This window comes from Dendrobates tinctorius, unplaced genomic scaffold (genome assembly GCF_039654945.1).
Source record: "Dendrobates tinctorius isolate UK_male_01 unplaced genomic scaffold, ASM3965494v1 ptg000155l, whole genome shotgun sequence".
Lineage (NCBI taxonomy): Eukaryota > Metazoa > Chordata > Amphibia > Anura > Dendrobatidae > Dendrobates > Dendrobates tinctorius.
The window spans coordinates 17951681-17970665 of record NW_027361822.1 but is presented as its reverse complement, the minus strand read 5'-3'; the positions used below and the strand labels follow the sequence as shown (position 1 = coordinate 17970665).

The window sequence follows — 18985 nt, the reverse complement described above, 5'->3', positions numbered from 1 at the left end:
TATTATTTCTAACACAGTCCCTTAGTATATAGTGTACTCACTTATATCTACTAACACAGTCCCTTAGTACATACTTATGTATAACAGTCCCTTAGTATATAGTGTACGTACTAATTCTGTATAACACCATCCTTAGTTGCATAGTTTCCTCTTTTATTATGTATAACACTGTCTCTTATTACGTACCATCCTCTCTAGTTATATATGGTGCCGTCCCTTATTATATAGCTTCCTCTGCTGTTATGTACAGTGCTGTCTCTTACATAGTGTATTCTTGTTACCGTATATATCATGTATAAGCCGAGATTTTCAGCCCATTTTTGGGGGCTGAAAGTCCCTCTCGGCTTATACGCGAGTCATATACCGGGGGTGTCAGAGATCATACTCACCTCTCCTGGCACTTCTCTGCAGCCCCTCGCTTCTCCCTCTGCCGTCTGCTTCCTGCATTCAGCGTAGTACCGCTCATTAAACTCATCAATATGCTCATATTGATGAGTTTAATGTGCGGTACCACGTGACCAGCTGAATGCAGGAAGCAGACAGCACAAGGAGAAGCAAGGGCTGCCGCTGCAGAGAAGACCTTGCGCCAAGAGGGGTATGATGGGGGCAGAGTAATATTCACCTGTCCTTGTTCCAAGCCATGCACCGCTGTGTCTCCAGGTCCTCCTGCTGTGACGGCAGAGGGCGCGATGACGTAGTCAGTGTGCGCCCTCTGCAGTCACTGCAGAGAGCCGGGAGACAGAGCGGTGGACAGCTTGGAACGGGGACAGGTGAATATCGCCGGTGCCGGGGGCTCAGGACACCGGCACCTGGCCCCAGCGACTCATAGGTGAGTACGGTATGTCATCGTATGGGGTATTTATGGAGCATCTTATGGGGCAGCATATGGGGGGTATTTATGGAGCATCTTATGGGACAGCATTAACCCTTGTACAGCAGCATATAATGGAGGGTATTTATGGAGCATCTTATGGGGCAGCATTAACCCTTGTGCCGCAGCATCTTATGGGGCAGCATATGGGGGTATTTATGGAGCAGCATTAACCCTAGTGCAGCAGCATATTATTGGGGGTATTTATGGAGTATCTTATGGAGCAGCATTAACCCTTGTGCAGAAGCATATGGGGGGTATTTATGGAGCATCTTCTTGGGTCAGCATTAACACTTTTGCAGCAGCATATGGGGGGGTTTATCTATGCAGCATCTTCTTGGACCACCATTTAACCCTAGGCTTATACACGAGTCAATAAGTTTTCCCAGTTTTTTGTGTCAAAATTAGGGGGTCGGCTTATACACGAGTATATACAGTAATTTTGTTATTCACAGCGCCCTCTTTTATTACATAGTTCCCTCTCTTTTAAGATATAAAATGACTGCTGATGGAGGAGCCAATGACCAGACGACCAGTCCATCACCTCCTCCATTAGAAAAGAAGCTTTCTAATGCATTATACAGATAAAAAGAGAGGACAGTATGTAATAAAAAACAGGGCTCTATATAATCCAATATGTAAGGGACGGTACTGTACATAACAAGGGAGGGCAATGTATAAGGGACGGCAATATGCATAATAAAGGAGACTATGTAATATATATACACATGTATGTATGTGTGTGGCTATTATATATATATATATATATATATATATATATATATATATATATATATATATATATATCTTTGTCGCCATAAAAAGAAGGGGGCCCAGACACATTTCTTGCACAGGGGCCCCAAGCGGTCAGTGTCCGCCCCTGCTTGATATTATTATTATTTATCAGCCTTCGGCTTGATCTCGAGCCTTCATGTAGGAAGATCGATCTTCTGCAAGCCTAGATTGTTCCACCAGGTTCTTCTCCACCGTTATCTTAATTGTGTTAAACCATCTTATTGCTGATGTTCCTCTTCGTCTTGTTCCTTCAGATCTTCTCACCATAATGTCCTTCTCCAGCGATTGCCTTCTTCATATGATATCAGGGAAACACTAAGCTATTTCTGGCAACTTCCAGCAAGTTGGAAGTCTTAAGGCCCCGTCACACATAGCGACTCACCAGCGATCCCGACAACGATACGATCTTGTCAGGATCGCTGGTGTGTCGCTACATGATCGCTGGTGAGCTGTCAAACAGGCAGCTTCACCAGCGATAAGCACCAGCGACACGCGGGTAACAAGCGACGCACGTCGCTTAGTTACCCACAGTGTATCTTAGTTACCAGCGCGCTGGTGCAGGGAGCTGGTAACCAAGGTACACATCGGGTTTCTAAGGGGGGCGCGGCCCTTAGAAACCCGATGTGTACCTTGGTTACCAGCTCCCTGCATCAGTGCGCTGGTAACTAAGGTACACATCAGGTTTCTAGGCGCTGCGCACCGCTTAGAAACTTGACGTTTACCTTAGTTACCAGCGCCAGCTCGCTGATCGCTGGTTTCCCGCCTGTCACACGCAGCGATGCGTGCTGGCCAGCGGGAGACCAGCGAGCAAAAAAATTTCCAGACATTTCCACAGCGATCAGCGATACCCGGCAGGGGGAGGGCGGTCGCTGATCGCTGTCACACACAGTGATCTCGCTGGTGAGATCGCTGTGGCATCACAAAACTATGTGTGACGGGGGCTTTAGTAAGGTGTATCGTTTTCCAAATGGCTGGAGCAGGGAGCTGATAACGTCAGCTGAAAACTCACGCACCCATACTGCCAGACTGATGGCACTACAGGTCCCAGCCACTGTAACCTTTGTGGCTGCACAGAGTCCGCCGTCCAGAGCTCCTGGATGTGACATTTCTATCACCAGTGCCGCCAGCAGGGTGAACATGATGGTGTCTGGTGACGGAAGCTGAAGTTGCAGGAGCAGGTTCTGGTACAGATGTCACAACCACTACTCCATTAAGGTCTCCGTCTTCTCTGTGTGCTCTGATTCTCTCATCCAAGAGGATCATATCACACTAAGATGAGAGTTTGGACAGAGTGTCAGTAGCATAAATGAGTTGATTCTCTCACATCAGATAATCATCACTCGTGGATCCCCGGTCCTACACTTTTTTTCTCCGGACTTTGCAGTGCTGCCTCAATCCTTTTTGATACTTTATTTAGTCCCTGTTTTCCTGATGACTTTAAAATCTAAGTATACTTCTCCCTTAGCGCCCTGACCTGAGCATCTATCATATATACATGTCAGGTACATACAACCTTCAAAGAGAATACAAAGTGGAAAGGAATGAACTAGTGATGGGCAGTCTGGCTCTTTCTGGATCCTAAATGGATCCCTATTAAATATGTGTTCACATGTCTGAAACTCCGCCCACTTACTAGTAGCCAATTAAATTCATGAGTGGGTGGAGTTACATCTGCCAAACACCAGGATTTCACACCCAGTGAGAGCCATTCAGAGAATTTAGTGGCTCTCACTAGGGCACAGGCTCCTAACAGTCACAGCAGGGATCCAGCTCTCTGCACTGGACCGTTGGCGAATGACCCATCACTAGAATGAACTCGCCAACTTACAATGTATATTGTGTTAGGCGTCAGGAATCTCCCACTGTGCGGGCACTCCAGTTTCCTCCCACACTCCAAAGACATACTGATAGGGAATTTAGATTGTGAGCCCCATCAGGGACAGTGATGAAAATGTGTGCAAACTGTAAAGCGCTGCGGAATATGTTAGCGCTATATAAAAATAAAGATTATTATTAAAGATTATTGCTGTGCGGGATAGATCCCAAGCCTTGTCTGCCTCGGCGGTCTCCGATCCGGGTGTGGCCACTGTGAGTCCTGCTCAGCATAGACATTGGTCTCAGGGTCTTGCTCAGGCTTGTAGTGTACACTTGGTTACTGTTGGCTCTCCAGCCAAACCCTTAGTAACTAGTGATATTCAGGTGCAGTCTGTTACTCTGGAGTCTAAGTCCGGAGATCAATGTACTGAGCATGTCCGTGATGTGGTGTCTTCTCATTGGTGGTCGAATGTCAGCTGCTCTGGTGATGCGGCACCTCCGGATTGGTCCAAGGGCAAGGTCCTGTCCGTCTGGAGATGAGCCTAGTGTATAAAAGGCTCTCAGAGGTGCACACCGATGCACTAGTGTCATATGTGTTATGGTCTGAGTGTGGATACGCTACCACACTGTTTGCACGTGTGTGCGCCGCTCCTTACCAGACTGTGTGTCTAGGCAGGTAGTGTAGGGTGGGAAACCTCCACATGGCTTAGCATCTGTGTCTGTCTTGTGTGAAGTTAGCACAGCTGAGTTACAGATCAAGACCAACCCTTAGTCTAGTCTTCCCTGGGAGAGCGATAGGGTTCCACCTAGCGACATATTTTCTACTTTCCCTGTGACGTTTAACAGGGTTTAGTATCTTGCTTGCCGTCTTCCGTTCCACTCTGTGTAGTAACAGAGCTTGGAACTCAGCGCCCTGTTCACACTGAGTGGCGTTAACGCTGTGTGTATTAGCAATCGCTCGGTGTGTTCCGTCATTACTTACTAGCAGTGGCGTAACTACAAAGTTATGGGCCCCGGTGCGAACTTTCATATGAGGCCCCCCCACCCCAGGCTGCCACTTGGAGTTTCGGGGCCCCCTTGAGACTCCGCCCAGGCTCCATCCCTCGAACTGTCCACAGCCCTACCACTCCGATAACTCCACCCCCACATAGAGAATGAAAAGAGTGGAGGGCAGGTGTCTGATTTGCTACGCCATCTGGTAACGGGGCTACAAGTCCGCAGTAATGCTGATCAGTGCAGACCCCCCCAGCAGTCATAACCCAAGTTACCATCTATCCCATGGATATCCTGCAGCTGGTGACAACATGAGGAGGACCCCACTAATGTTATAATGTACTATTCTAATTGACACAAGACTATATGTCTGATGTAGGTCTGAAAAGAGCCCCACAGATGGCGCAAAAATGGGAAGAGGAGTACCATGTTTCCAAAGCATCAGTACTGTGTGACTGGTTCTTTAGTCTGGGTAGTCTGGGGTGTCTGTGCAATATTGTCTCAGGTTTCCTCCAGGAGGAGGAAGAAGCCTCAACAGCCGAGCACAACACACATGGAGCCACTCTTATGGGGCAGGGTCATGAAATGTCTGTGTTCCCACAGAAACCAATCAGAGCACTGTTTTCATTTTTTAAACAGCTCTAGTAAGATGAAAGCTGCTGTCTTATTGGTTGCTATGGATAACAAAGTTTTTTTTTTCTTTAAGACAGTAATGAACTCTTGAACACAGTGACAGAACTCCAGCTCTGCTGCCCTCAAATGCTAATAATGCAACTGCTGTGTGTATACACACTGTGGAGACTCTCCCTGCGGCTTGGTGCTGTGTACAGAGCAGGTCACACTGCACCACACCACAGTCATGTCCGACAGCGGAGAAACTGAGCAGCGCCCTCTCCCGTGCACCCCTGGGGCCACACAGCAGAGCCGGTTTTAGGTAAAGTGGGGCCCTAGGCAAAGTTTAAAATGGGTCCCCAAATGCTAACATATTGCACATCACACAGAATCATTTCTGTTGTATTTACATGCGCTGAGTTCAGGTCACTAAATGAGTGTGATCGACAATATTGAAGTCGTTCAACACTTGTTTCCCGACCTCTTTCCACCGTCTGAGAAAGAATGATGGGGACAGAATGATCACTAATGGATCAATCTGTCCCCATATAGTATCATGTTATCAGCAGCACATCTACAGTTTACACCCCATAATCCTGCATATAATATAATGTGCCCCATTGTCCTCCATATAGTATAATGCACTCCTCATAGTCCTCCATATAATATATTGTGCCCCATAGTCCTCCATATAGTATAATACACTCCCCATAGTATAACAATCCTCATAGCCCTCCATATATTAAAATACTCAGTCCTCCATATAGTATTACACTACTCTGTCCTCCATATAATATAATGTGCCCCATAGTCCTCCATAGAGTATAATGCACTCCTTATAGTCCTCCATATAATATAATGTGCCCCATAGTCCTCCAAATAGTATAATATACTCCCCATAGTCCTCCATATAGCATAATACACTCCTCACAGTGCTCCATATAATATAATACACCGTCAGCCATCCATGTAGTGCAATTCACTTCCCATAGTATAATGCACCCCATAGTTCTTCATATAGTGTAATGTATTCCCCATAGTCCTCGATACAGTATAATGCAGCCCACATATAGTATAATGCAGCCACCCCATAGAGCATAATTCAGCCACCCCACAGAGTATAATGCAGCCAACATGGTATAATACAGCCACCAGAGAGTATAATGCAGCCCCGCCATACAATATAATGTAACCCCCCATAGAATATAATGCAGCCCCCCTCTTATAGTATAATGCAGCCCCTTATATAGTATAATGTAGCCTCTCCATAGAATACAATGTACTGTAGCCCTCCTCATAGTATAATGCAGCCCCAATAGAATATAATATAGCCTCTTATAAAGTATAATGAAGCCCCCGTACAATGTAATCTAGCCCCCCCGTAGAACATAATGCAGCCCCCCATATAGTATAATGTAGCCCCCTCATAGAGTATGATGCAATCACCCCCAATCACATGGTATATAGCACATCCTCACATGGTATATAGCCCAGCACGAAATGGTATATAGCACATACACACATGGCACATGGTATATAGCACATACACACATGGTATATAGCGAAGCACGACATGGTATTGTGACATCGGCGGTTATGCCCGCCGATGCCCCTTTCGCTGCGGCGGCCGCTGCGGCATCCCCTCACCTGCGCGCTCCCGCTCGGTCACGTGCCCGCCGTCAGTTCCTCTTCTCCTCGGCTCCTCCCCGCCCCCTGGTTCGCGCTCGCCGCCGTCTTTCCTCTCTCTCCCATGATGGGCGGCGCTGAGGGGCGGGCCTGGTCTCCCCTGCGATGGGCGGCGCCGAAGGGCGGGTTTTGGTGACGAGCATCCGGGGGCTGCTGTACTTCAGGCGTCCTCGCAGTTAGGAGGACGCCTGACGATCGTGTAGTTTTCCTGCACTCTCTGGCCTCTACAGTTCTACTGTAGCTTTCCGCGTTCCGCCTGACACTCCCTGTCGCTCCCTTTCTCCTGCGTCCTTCCCTCCCAGCCTGCCTGTGCACTGTCTCCCATCTCCGGTGCCGTCCTCCTCCTTCTGCCCGTCTAGGTCCTCCCACGTACCTTTGCCCTCCCTCTCCTTCTCTCCGTGGAGCCGTCCCTCTTGGTTCCGGCTGTCGCGCCTCCGTCCTCTGTGGTCCTGCCCCAAACGATCCCTGTATAGGGGTCGGTCTTCACCTGGTGTGCTCGACCCTGGGGCTCCGGATCCGCGATCCAGAGGGTCCACTCTCTATCTTAGGTACCCCTAGCGTTACAGTATCGTCAGGCCATGGACCCCGCCGGTGCCGCGGCTGCCACTCAAAAGGAACTGCTCTTCCTTAGAGAAAATCAGAACCGTATCATGTCATTCATGAAGTCCATGGACACCCGGCTCTCCGCTCTTCAGACCGCAGACCCAGCACACGCACCCCTATTAGTCAGTCTCCAGCAGGAGCTCGCACAACAGCGCGATGCTCAGTCTCACATTTTGGGGTATATGGCCTCCGTGGATGATAGGCTGCTTTCTTTGCAGTCCTCCACGGCCGCTTCCACCCTAGCCCGGGACACCGTCTCTACTCCCCCTCCCCGTCTCGGTAAACCACCCAGGTACTGTGGGGACCCAAAATTGTGTAGGGGATTTTTAAATCAGTGCAGGTTGCACTTTGATCTTTCGCCCCAACAGTATCCTACGGACCGTGCTAAAGTGGCCTTTATAATCTCCCACCTTGAGGGGGAGGCGTTGGCTTGGGTGAATCCATTATGGGAGAGGGATGACCCGGTGGTGACCAACATCCAGTGTTTTTTGGAGACATTTCGCAAGGTTTTCGATGAACCTGGACGCCTTGCTTCCTCCACTGAGGCCCTTTTTAACCTCTGCCAGGGGTCCCTTACGGTAGGGCAATACGCCATCCGTTTTCGGACCTTGTCCTCGGAGCTGGGGTGGAATAATGAAGCCCTGGTTGGTGCGTTTTGGAGAGGACTTTCTGGTAAAATCAAAGACGAGTTGGCCGGGCGTGACCTCCCTACCACCCTGGAGGATCTCATCTCCTTGGCTACTCGTATTGATCTGCGTTTTCAGGAGCGCGCCCGAGAGTCGGCTAGGGAGAAGAGGTCCTTTAGGTTATACCAAGCTCCTATTCCGCGCACCGTTGCCCCTCCTAGTAACACCGCTCCTGAGCCCATGCAAGTTGATCGCATCAAGTTGTCTGAACAACGCCGTAGGGAGAGAATGTCCAAGGGACTCTGTCTCTATTGTGGAGGGGCCAACCACTTCATACGCACTTGTCCTGAGAGACCGGGAAACGCATCCGCCTAGGCCAGGTAGGAGAGGGCCCCCTAGGTGATTCTACCCCCTCTCTTCCACTTACTGTTTCAGCTCTGCTTATTTCAGGACGGGGGCGTAGCTCTGTGGAGGCGTATGTGGACTCGGGCGCGGCAGGCAACTTCATCCACCAGGAGGAGGTGGACAGGCTCCAGATTCCCGTGGTCGTCCTAAGTAATCCTCGAGCAATCACCTCCGTTGACGGCAAACCTCTTCCTGGGCTCGTCACCTCGGTAACCACTGAAGTAAACCTGCAAGTTGGCGCCCTCCACTCTGAAAGGATTGCCTTTTATGTCTTGCCTCAGTTGTCCCACGCCATTCTTTTGGGGCTACCTTGGCTCAGGCGGCATGAGCCTGTTATCGATTGGCGCTCCGGAGAGATCCTGCGCTGGGGGCACGCCTGCCATGCAAGCTGTTTACGTAACCTGGTTCGTCCCCAGCCTCAGCGCAAGCCTACAGACCTCCCTGGTCTTCCTGTGCCATATCACGCTTATGCTGATGTTTTCTGCAAAAGAGAGGCGGATTCCCTGCCACCGCACCGGTCTTATGACTGCCCCATCGACCTGATGCCTGGAGCGATTCCTCCCAGAGGTAGAACATACCCTCTCTCTCCAGCCGAGACCACTGCCATGACGGAATATATCCACGAAAACCTCTCCAAGGGGTTTATCCGAAAGTCTTCCTCTCCTGCAGGCGCAGGTTTTTTCTTCGTCCGGAAGAAAGATGGATCACTGCGGCCTTGCATTGATTACCGGGGCCTGAACAAAATCACCATCAAGAATCGTTACCCTCTTCCGTTGATTCCGGAGCTTTTTGACCGGTTGAGAGGAGCCCGGATCTTCACGAAGTTAGACCTGCGGGGAGCCTACAATTTGGTCCGAATCCGTGCTGGGGACGAGTGGAAAACGGCCTTCAATACTCGTGACGGGCATTATGAATATCTAGTCATGCCATTTGGCCTTTGCAATGCCCCCGCTGTGTTCCAAGAATTTATCAATGAGGTATTCCGGGATCTACTCTATTCTTGTGTTGTCATCTACCTGGACGACATCCTCGTTTTCTCCCCCGATCTGCCTTCTCATCGCAGGAGTGTACGCTTGGTCTTGCATCGTCTCAGAGAGAACCAACTCTACGCCAAGATCGAGAAATGCCTTTTTGAGCAGTCGTCACTACCCTTCTTGGGGTATGTCGTTTCCGACTCCGGTCTAAGCATGGATCCCGAAAAACTCGATGCGGTTCTCAAGTGGCCTCGTCCTGTGGGGATTAAGGCCATCCAGCGGTTTCTTGGGTTCGCAAACTATTACCGCCAGTTTGTGCCTCACTTTTCCACGGTTACCAAACCCATCACGAACCTGACCCGTAAAGGAACGAAGACCAACAGCTGGTCCCCTGAAGCGGAGGAAGCTTTCCAAACTCTGAAACGTTCTTTTGCCTCAGCACCCATTTTGCATCGGCCTGTGGCCAGCAGACCCTTTGTCCTGGAAGTGGATGCCTCCTCCACTGGAGCTGGGGCGGTCTTGTCCCAGCAGGCTTCGTCCGGACGGCTGGTTCCATGCGGTTTTTTCTCTAAAATCTTTTCACCGGCGGAGTGCAACTACTCCATTGGAGACCGTGAATTACTGGCCATTAAGATGGCCTTAACTGAATGGCGGTATTTACTCGAGGGAGCTGTACATCCCTTTACCATCCTCACAGACCACAAAAACCTGGCCTATCTGCAATCCGCCCAAAGGCTCAATGCCCGACAAGCCAGGTGGGCCTTGTTTTTTTCCCGCTTTGACTTCCAACTTCACTTTCGACCGGGTAATAGGAACATCAAGGCCGATGCCCTTTCCAGGTCGTTGCAGTCTTCAGAGAGGGACGAAATCCCATCCTGTATCATCGAGCCTTCCAGGATGATCACCGTGGCTCCTGTGAATTTTGCTACCCCTCCGCCCGGTAAGACCTTCGTCCCTCCAGGCAAACGTATAGAGGTGTTGTGCTGGGGACATTCCTCCAAAATTGCTGGACACGTGGGGACCAAGAAGACTCTCTTCCTGCTTTCCCGGTATTATTGGTGGCCTACGCTTCGCCAGGATGTGATGGACTACGTGGCCTCTTGCACAATCTGTGCCCAGAACAAGGTGGCTAGGACCTTGCCCGCCGGTCTTCTTCATCCGTTACCAGTTCCTGAAGCCCCCTGGCAACAGATCGCCATGGACTTTGTGACCGATTTGCCCCGCTCGGCCGGATGTACCACCATCTTAGTCGTGGCAGATCGCTTTTCTAAGATGGCCCATTTTATTCCCTTATCGGGACTACCGTCCGCCCCAAAGTTGGCTGAGATCTTCATCCACCAGGTCTTCAGGCTGCATGGTCTTCCTCAGCGGATTCTGTCGGATCGGGGGGTCCAGTTCACCTCCCGCTTCTGGAGGGCACTTTGCCGGCTTATGGGTACATCTCTCGACTTTTCCTCCGCATATCATCCTCAGACCAACGGGCAAGTGGAACGAATTAATCAGGGGTTAACCACCTTCCTACGTCACTTTACCAACGCTCATCAAGACGACTGGGTTGCGCTCTTACCTTGGGCTGAATTCTCACACAATAATCATCCCAGTGAATCTACCACCAGGTCTCCTTTTTTTGTGGTAACCGGTCAGAACCCAAATATTCCATTGCCTTTTTCTACCTCTACCGAGGTACCCGCAGCTGATTCTCTTGCTAAAAAATTCTCGCAGATTTGGAGAGAGACCCGGGATGCGCTCAAAAGTGCCAACGACCGAATCAAGAAGCATGCAGACAAGAGACGGAAGGACGTACCCCCGTACCATCCTGGTGACAAAGTCTGGCTTTCAACTCGACATATCCGTCTGAGAGTTCCCTCTTACAAGCTGAGTCCTCGGTACATTGGACCGTTTGAGGTGATTGGACGTATTAATGCCGTGGCTTACAAACTAAAGTTGCCTGCTTCGCTCCGGGTGCCCAACGCCTTCCATGTCTCGCTCCTGAAACCCGTAGTCCTGAACCGGTTCCAACCGGTTTCCATCATTCCTCCTCCAGCCATCTCTGATAACGTCTTCGAGGTCAAGGACATCTTGGCTATGAAAAAAGCCCGGGGTAAGACCCTTTTTCTTATCGATTGGGTGGGTTTTGGTCCCGAGGAGAGGTCCTGGGAGCCCCGGGAGAATATCAACGCCCCTCGCATTCTAAAAAAGTTTTTGGCCAATCTCGCTAAGGGACGCCGTAAGGGGGGAGGTACTGTGACATCGGCGGTTATGCCCGCCGATGCCCCTTTCGCTGCGGCGGCCGCTGCGGCATCCCCTCACCTGCGCGCTCCCGCTCGGTCACGTGCCCGCCGTCAGTTCCTCTTCTCCTCGGCTCCTCCCCGCCCCCTGGTTCGCGCTCGCCGCCGTCTTTCCTCTCTCTCCCATGATGGGCGGCGCTGAGGGGCGGGCCTGGTCTCCCCTGCGATGGGCGGCACCGAAGGGCGGGTTTTGGTGACGAGCATCCGGGGGCTGCTGTACTTCAGGCGTCCTCGCAGTTAGGAGGACGCCTGACGATCGTGTAGTTTTCCTGCACTCTCTGGCCTCTACAGTTCTACTGTAGCTTTCCGCGTTCCGCCTGACACTCCCTGTCGCTCCCTTTCTCCTGCGTCCTTCCCTCCCAGCCTGCCTGTGCACTGTCTCCCATCTCCGGTGCCGTCCTCCTCCTTCTGCCCGTCTAGGTCCTCCCACGTACCTTTGCCCTCCCTCTCCTTCTCTCCGTGGAGCCGTCCCTCTTGGTTCCGGCTGTCGCGCCTCCGTCCTCTGTGGTCCTGCCCCAAACGATCCCTGTATAGGGGTCGGTCTTCACCTGGTGTGCTCGACCCTGGGGCTCCGGATCCGCGATCCAGAGGGTCCACTCTCTATCTTAGGTACCCCTAGCGTTACAGGTATATAGTCCAGCACCACATGGTATATAGCACAGCCACACGATGTAACATATCCCGACATGGTATATAGCATATCCCCACATGGTATATAGCCCAGCCACACATGATATGGTGATATCACAGATATGACAGATGATGTGGTGCCCAGCACCACATGGTATATAGCACATCCCCACATGTTATATAGCATATCCCCACATGGTATATAGCACATCCCACATGATATATAGCCCAGCACCACATGGTATATAGCATATCCCCACATGGTACATAGCATATCCCCACATGGTATATAGCACATCCCCACATGGTATATAGCCCAGCACCACATGGTATATAGCACATCCCCACATGGTATATAACATATCCCGACATGGTGTATAGCACATCCCCACATGGTATATAGCCCAGCACCACATGGTATATAGCACATCCCCACATGGTATATAGCCCAGCACCACATGGTATATAGCACATCCCCACATGGTATATAACATATCCCGACATGGTATATAGCCCACCACCACATGGTATATAGTCCAGCACTACATGGTATATAGCCCATCCCCACATGGTATATAGCCCATCCCCACATGGTATATAGCCCATCCCCACATGGTATATAGCACATCCCCACATGGTATATAGCCCAGCACCACATGGTATACAGCACATCCCCACATGGTATATAGCCCAGCACATGGTATATAGCCCAGCACCACATGGTATATAGCACATCCCCACATGGTATATAGCCCAGCACCACATGGTATATAGCCCAGCACCACATGGTATATAGCCCAGCACCACATGGTATATAGCACATCCCCACATGGTATATAGCCCAGCACCACATGGTATATAGCCCAGCACCACATGGTATATAGCACATCCCCACATGGTATATAGCCCAGCACCACATGGTATATAGCACATCCCCACATGGTATATAGCCCAGCACCACATGGTATATAGCACATCCCCACATGGTATATAGCCCAGCACCACATGGTATATAGCACATCCCCACATGGTATATAGCCCAGCACCACATGGTATATAGCCCAGCACCACATGGTATACAGCCCAGCACATGGTATATAGCACATCCCCACATGGTATATAGCCCAGCACCACATGGTATATAGCACATCCCCACATGGTATATAGCCCAGCACCACATGGCATATAGCACATCCCCACATGGTATATAGCCCAGCACCACATGGTATATAGCACATCCCCACATGGTATATAGCTCAGCACCACATGGTATATAGCACATCCCCACATGGTATATAGCTCAGCACCACATGGTATATAGCCCAGCACCACATGGTATACAGCACATCCCCACATGGTATATAGCCCAGCACATGGTATATAGCCCAGCACCACATGGTATATAGCACATCCCCACATGGTATATAGCCCAGCACCACATGGTATATAGCACATCCCCACATGGTATATAGCCCAGCACCACATGGTATATAGCCCAGCACCACATGGTATATAGCACATCCCCACATGGTATATAGCCCAGCACCACATGGTATATAGCCCCGCACCACATGGTATATAGCACATCCCCACATGGTATATAGCCCAGCACCACATGGTATATAGCCCAGCACCACATGGTATATAGCACATCCCCACATGGTATATAGCCCAGCACCACATGGTATATAGCACATCCCCACATGGTATATAGCCCAGCACCACATGGTATATAGCACATCCCCACATGGTATATAGCCCAGCACCACATGGTATATAGCCCAGCACCACATGGTATATAGCCCAGCACCACATGGTATATTGCACATGCCAACATGGTACATAGCCCAGCACCACATGGTATATAGCACATCCCCACATGGTATATAGCCCAGCACCACATGGTATATTGCACATGCCAAGATGGTACATAGCCCAGCACCACATGGTATATAGCACATCCCCACATGATATATAGCCCAGCACCACATGGTATATAGCCCAGCACCACATGGTATATTGCACATGCCAAGATGGTACATAGCCCAGCACCACATGGTATAAAGCCCAGCACCACATGGTATATAGCACATCCCCACATGGTATATAGCACATCCCCACATGGTATATAGCCCAGCACCACATGGTATATAGCCCAGCACCACATGGTATATATCCCATCCCCACATGGTATATATCCCAGCACCACATGGTATATAGCCCAGCACCACATGGTATATAGCCCAGCACCACATGGTATATAGCCCAGCACCACATGGTATATAGCCCAGCACCACATGGTATATTGCACATGCCAAGATGGTACATAGCCCAGCACCACATGGTATATAGCACATCCCCACATGGTATATAGCCCAGCACCACATGGTATATAGCACATCCCCACATGGTATATAGCCCATCCCCACATGGTATATTGCACATGCCAACATGGCACATAGCCCAGCACCACATGGTATATAGCACATCCCCACATGATATATAGCCCAGCACCACATGGTATATAGCCCAGCACCACATGGTATATAGCCCAGCACCACATGGTATATAGCCCAGCACCACATGGTATATTGCACATGCCAAGATGGTACATAGCCCAGCACCACATGGTATATAGTACATCCCCACATGGTATATAGCCCAGCACCACATGGTATATAGCCCAGCACCACATGGTATATAGCCCAGCACCACATGGTATATTGCACATGCCAACATGGTATATAGCCCAGCACCACATGTATATAGCACATCCCCACATGGTATATAGCCCAGCACCACATGGTATATAGCACATCCCCACATGGTATATTGCACATGCCAACATGGTACATAGCCCAGCACCACATGGTATATAGCCCAGCACCACATGGTATATAGCCCAGCACCACATGGTATATAGCCCAGCACCACATGGTATATAGCCCAGCACCACATGGTATATTGCACATGCCAACATGGTATATAGCCCAGCACCACATGTATATAGCACATCCCCACATGGTATATAGCCCAGCACCACATGGTATATAGCACATCCCCACATGGTATATTGCACATGCCAACATGGTACATAGCCCAGCACCACATGGTATATAGCCCAGCACCACATGGTATATAGCCCAGCACCACATGGTATATAGCCCAGCACCACATGGTATATTGCACATGCCAAGATGGTACATAGCCCAGCACCACATGGTATATAGCACATCCCCACATGGTATATAGCCCAGCACCACATGGTATATAGCACATCCCCACATGGTATATAGCCCAGCACCACATGGTATATAGCCCAGCACCACATGGTATATAGCCCAGCACCACATGGTATATTGCACATGCCAACATGGTACATAGCCCAGCCCTGCCAGTGCCACACTGCCGTACACTACCTCACTGCAGCATCAGGCACTGCTGGGGAAAGGACCTTCGCTGACGTCTGCCCATGTGCGCAGTCACATGTGTGGGCGGAGCCCGGCTGCAGCGGTGAACAGCTGAGGAGCAGAGCAGTGGGCGAAAGGACCTTCGCTGACGTCGTGCCCACGTGAGCAGTCACGTGTGTGGGCGGAGCCGGGCTGCAGCGGACTGGTGCGGAGCAGAGCTGAGGAGCAGACTCAGCAGAGCAGTTACCTACCTACTGCACTGGCCGCTGACATGGTGCCCTCTGTCCCAATGCGGACCCCCTCTGCTCATCAGGCTTCATTACTGCCCGGCCGCTAAGCGCAGCCTCTGGACCGTGGATGTTACACCCTGCTTACTAGCAGTAGTCATCCATCTCTGCACGGTGGACCCCGGGTTGCGCGTTATTAATGTTAGTGCAGTCCGCCAACCCTCTCATAGTGTCATCCCACGTGGGACTGGGACGGCTTCTGATTGCTGCCCAGCAGTAACATACATGAAAACGGTTTTGGTCCCGCTTATAAAACGATGCGCTTTATTTCATATCCATAAAGAGCAGTTCTGTCGGCTCGGACTTTTCGGGCGTTGCTAGCTGCTCTTAGAAACGGAGATTTCTGTGATCACAGGGAACCTACAGACAGGGTCAGGTCGGCGCCGTTATGCTGATTACAGATACCTGGTGATGAAATCCGTCTTGTGGTTTTTTTTAATCTTTATTTTCAGTTTTGCGTTAGTGATGTCCTTGCGCTCAGAGGCAGCCTGTAGGGGGTCTTCATGTGATGTCTGAAAATTTCACCAGGTGTGCCTGTGCAGTAGAATCGATCACAGATTGCTGATGCTGCACAGGCGCCAGCTTGGAGGAAGACATTTTTGGAGGAATTTTTTTTTCTAGCAAGATGGAGCCGCTGGCGCCTGCACGGTAGCAGCTGTTGGATCACCGATAGCTGCTACTGCGCAGGAGTGTCCAGCGCCATTTTCAGACACCTCTTTTTTCTGATTAATTTATAGCATGATATTAAAGAATTAACTGCACATTACACATGAGATCATGCTGCAGCGCAAGCACCACCGCCTGCCTGCTGCAAGTGATTTTGTTTTTTTCGATATATATATATATTAGGTCAGTGAGGGATCGGTGACCCCTCAGAAACCATACATATGAATAACTAATCAGAGCACCACATGAAGACCCCCCACAGGCCGCCCCGGAGCACGAGCATATCATTAACTCAAAACTGAAAATAAAGATTAACCACTGTCAGGAACACCGCACTGCACTTGCTCACTGAGCCAGTGCGCGTGTCCTCAGTACAAAGACTGTGCACAAAGATACCTGCGGAGCGGGGCAGCAGTGGTGACGATGTGTGCTCCAGGCTCACAGGACCTGAAGCACATGACTGCTGGGCGCGTGGCCTAAGCTCCACAGAGCTAGGAGCTGCAGGGAAACTCCTAGAAAGGTAACTACAGGACCAAGTTACCAAGGGGCATAGACAGAAACCAGATCAAGCCGAGGTCAAAGCACGAGATCGCACGACAGTACCAAAGGGCTAGACAGAATGGATAGTCGGGATGTAGCAAGAGATCAGAAAACCAGAACGGGCAATAGACGGTACAATAGGGACAAACTGTAACGGAGTAACGATAGCCAAGCCAGGAGGTCAGAACCGGAGCAGACAATAAAACCAAAACGAGAGACGGAGTAAAGAGTGAGGGGACAGGCCGGGTCATACACGGGAAGCAAACAAGCAATGCAGAATACACGCAAACCTGGGGGGCCGGTCAGACAGCCAGAATAACAGTATAGCTGACAGAAAACCCTGGTAAAGAGTGAGTATAAATACCCCTCCCAGATCCAGAAAGAGGCCACGTACACTTAACCCTGTGAGGGCAGGGCAAGAACCCTGATCAAACCACGACAACCACAAGACGGATTTTATCACCAGGTGTCATTGTAATCAGTATAACGGCGCCTGACACTGTAGGCTACTGTGCACAATCCTGCTGTCAAGTTCCCTTTAAGGGCAGCCAGAGATATTTGATTGATCCGACAGAACTGTTTTTTATGGATCTGAAATGAAAGATATTTTTTTTTTATGTGGCCGTATCTGCTTTTCCTCCACAAAAAGCTTTCATGCATACCTCACCTCCCGCTTTTGTTAGTGCAAGCCTCACTAACGCCAAGTCAATTATCTGCTACTGCAGCAACAATGACACGTGCAATTATGGTGACCAAGCATCGAAAACTGGAAAAGAAAGGCAGAGATCTTGTGTATGATAGCACTTATGGTAATATAAGTACTGTGTATTTTAATTAATGATCAGTATTGTAGTATTGATCTGGTGGTGGGGTGACACTATTTGTTCCTTGCAGCCATTCCTACCTCTGCCCCACACCACGTTAGCTACCCTGGCAGACGCCAGGCTCCCACTGAGGAAGAAGGTTGGTGGGTAATGGGGGTGAAAGAAAAAAAAGAAACAGCAGGAACGCTGCATTCAAGAGGAGCTGGGGCGCCCTGGGGGAGGAGCCATGTTCGGCTGGATGACATGCGGCCTAATTAAATATTTTACTTATAATTGTAGATATGGATTCATCCAAGACAGGACAGGTGATAAAGTAAACGTAAATGCTGGGTCGATCACATATGAAGGTCCGTTGCAGGAATGGGAACGGGTGACCTTTATCTAAGAGGAGGGGCCCAGGGGGCAAGTCAGAAGGCAGAGGATCTCACCATTGTGAGGGCGGTGACACCCCCAAATGTCACAGTAACCGCAGCCAGGTCACAAGAGCGGGCGGCTTCAAGTTTGCCTGGCCAACTGCCTGCTGGAGGGAGGAGCAGTGGAGAGTCCTCCTCGATTAATACATTTTTATATGTACAGGGGCATAAGGCACCCCAATATGTCAGTCGCAAGGATAGTGTGAAGTAAAAGCGACCCATTTAAGGTTCTGCAGTCGTGCTAGTTGCACAAGAAAAAAATGGGACTGTTCTGTGTCCCTGAGGGCAGGAACCCCTGAATAGCCGATGCAGTCGGTGATGGCTAGTGTGGTCGAAGCTGTGTTGAAGTGTTATATTGCCCCCTCTCCAAGTTCTTTTTTTGTGCACATTTGCACATTCCCTGCTGGATTACTGAACTGAGACCCTAATGGGGTTAACCACCCTTTGCAATAAAAACAATGTGTGTGGCTGCTCTATGGATTGTGCCCTTTTAAACATAAATTATTCAGTCATTATGTAGTGGTAATATGTGGTCTTGTGATGGTGT

General features: G+C 50.1%; 1 protein-coding gene across 2 annotated transcripts in view; it reads right to left on the bottom strand.

The window, feature by feature from the left end:
• Positions 1-17550, bottom strand: part of LOC141051093 (uncharacterized) — a 52398-nt gene extending 34848 nt beyond the window's left edge. The window contains exon 1 of one of the 2 annotated variants that reach the window (XM_073547962.1): positions 17492-17550. The gene's annotated coding sequence lies outside the window, so the exon portion shown is untranslated. Of the gene's footprint in view, positions 1-15717; positions 15855-17491 lie in introns of those variants that run through there. The other variant, XM_073547961.1, reaches the window with a different exon arrangement.
• Between the last annotated feature and the right edge of the window lie 1435 nt (positions 17551-18985).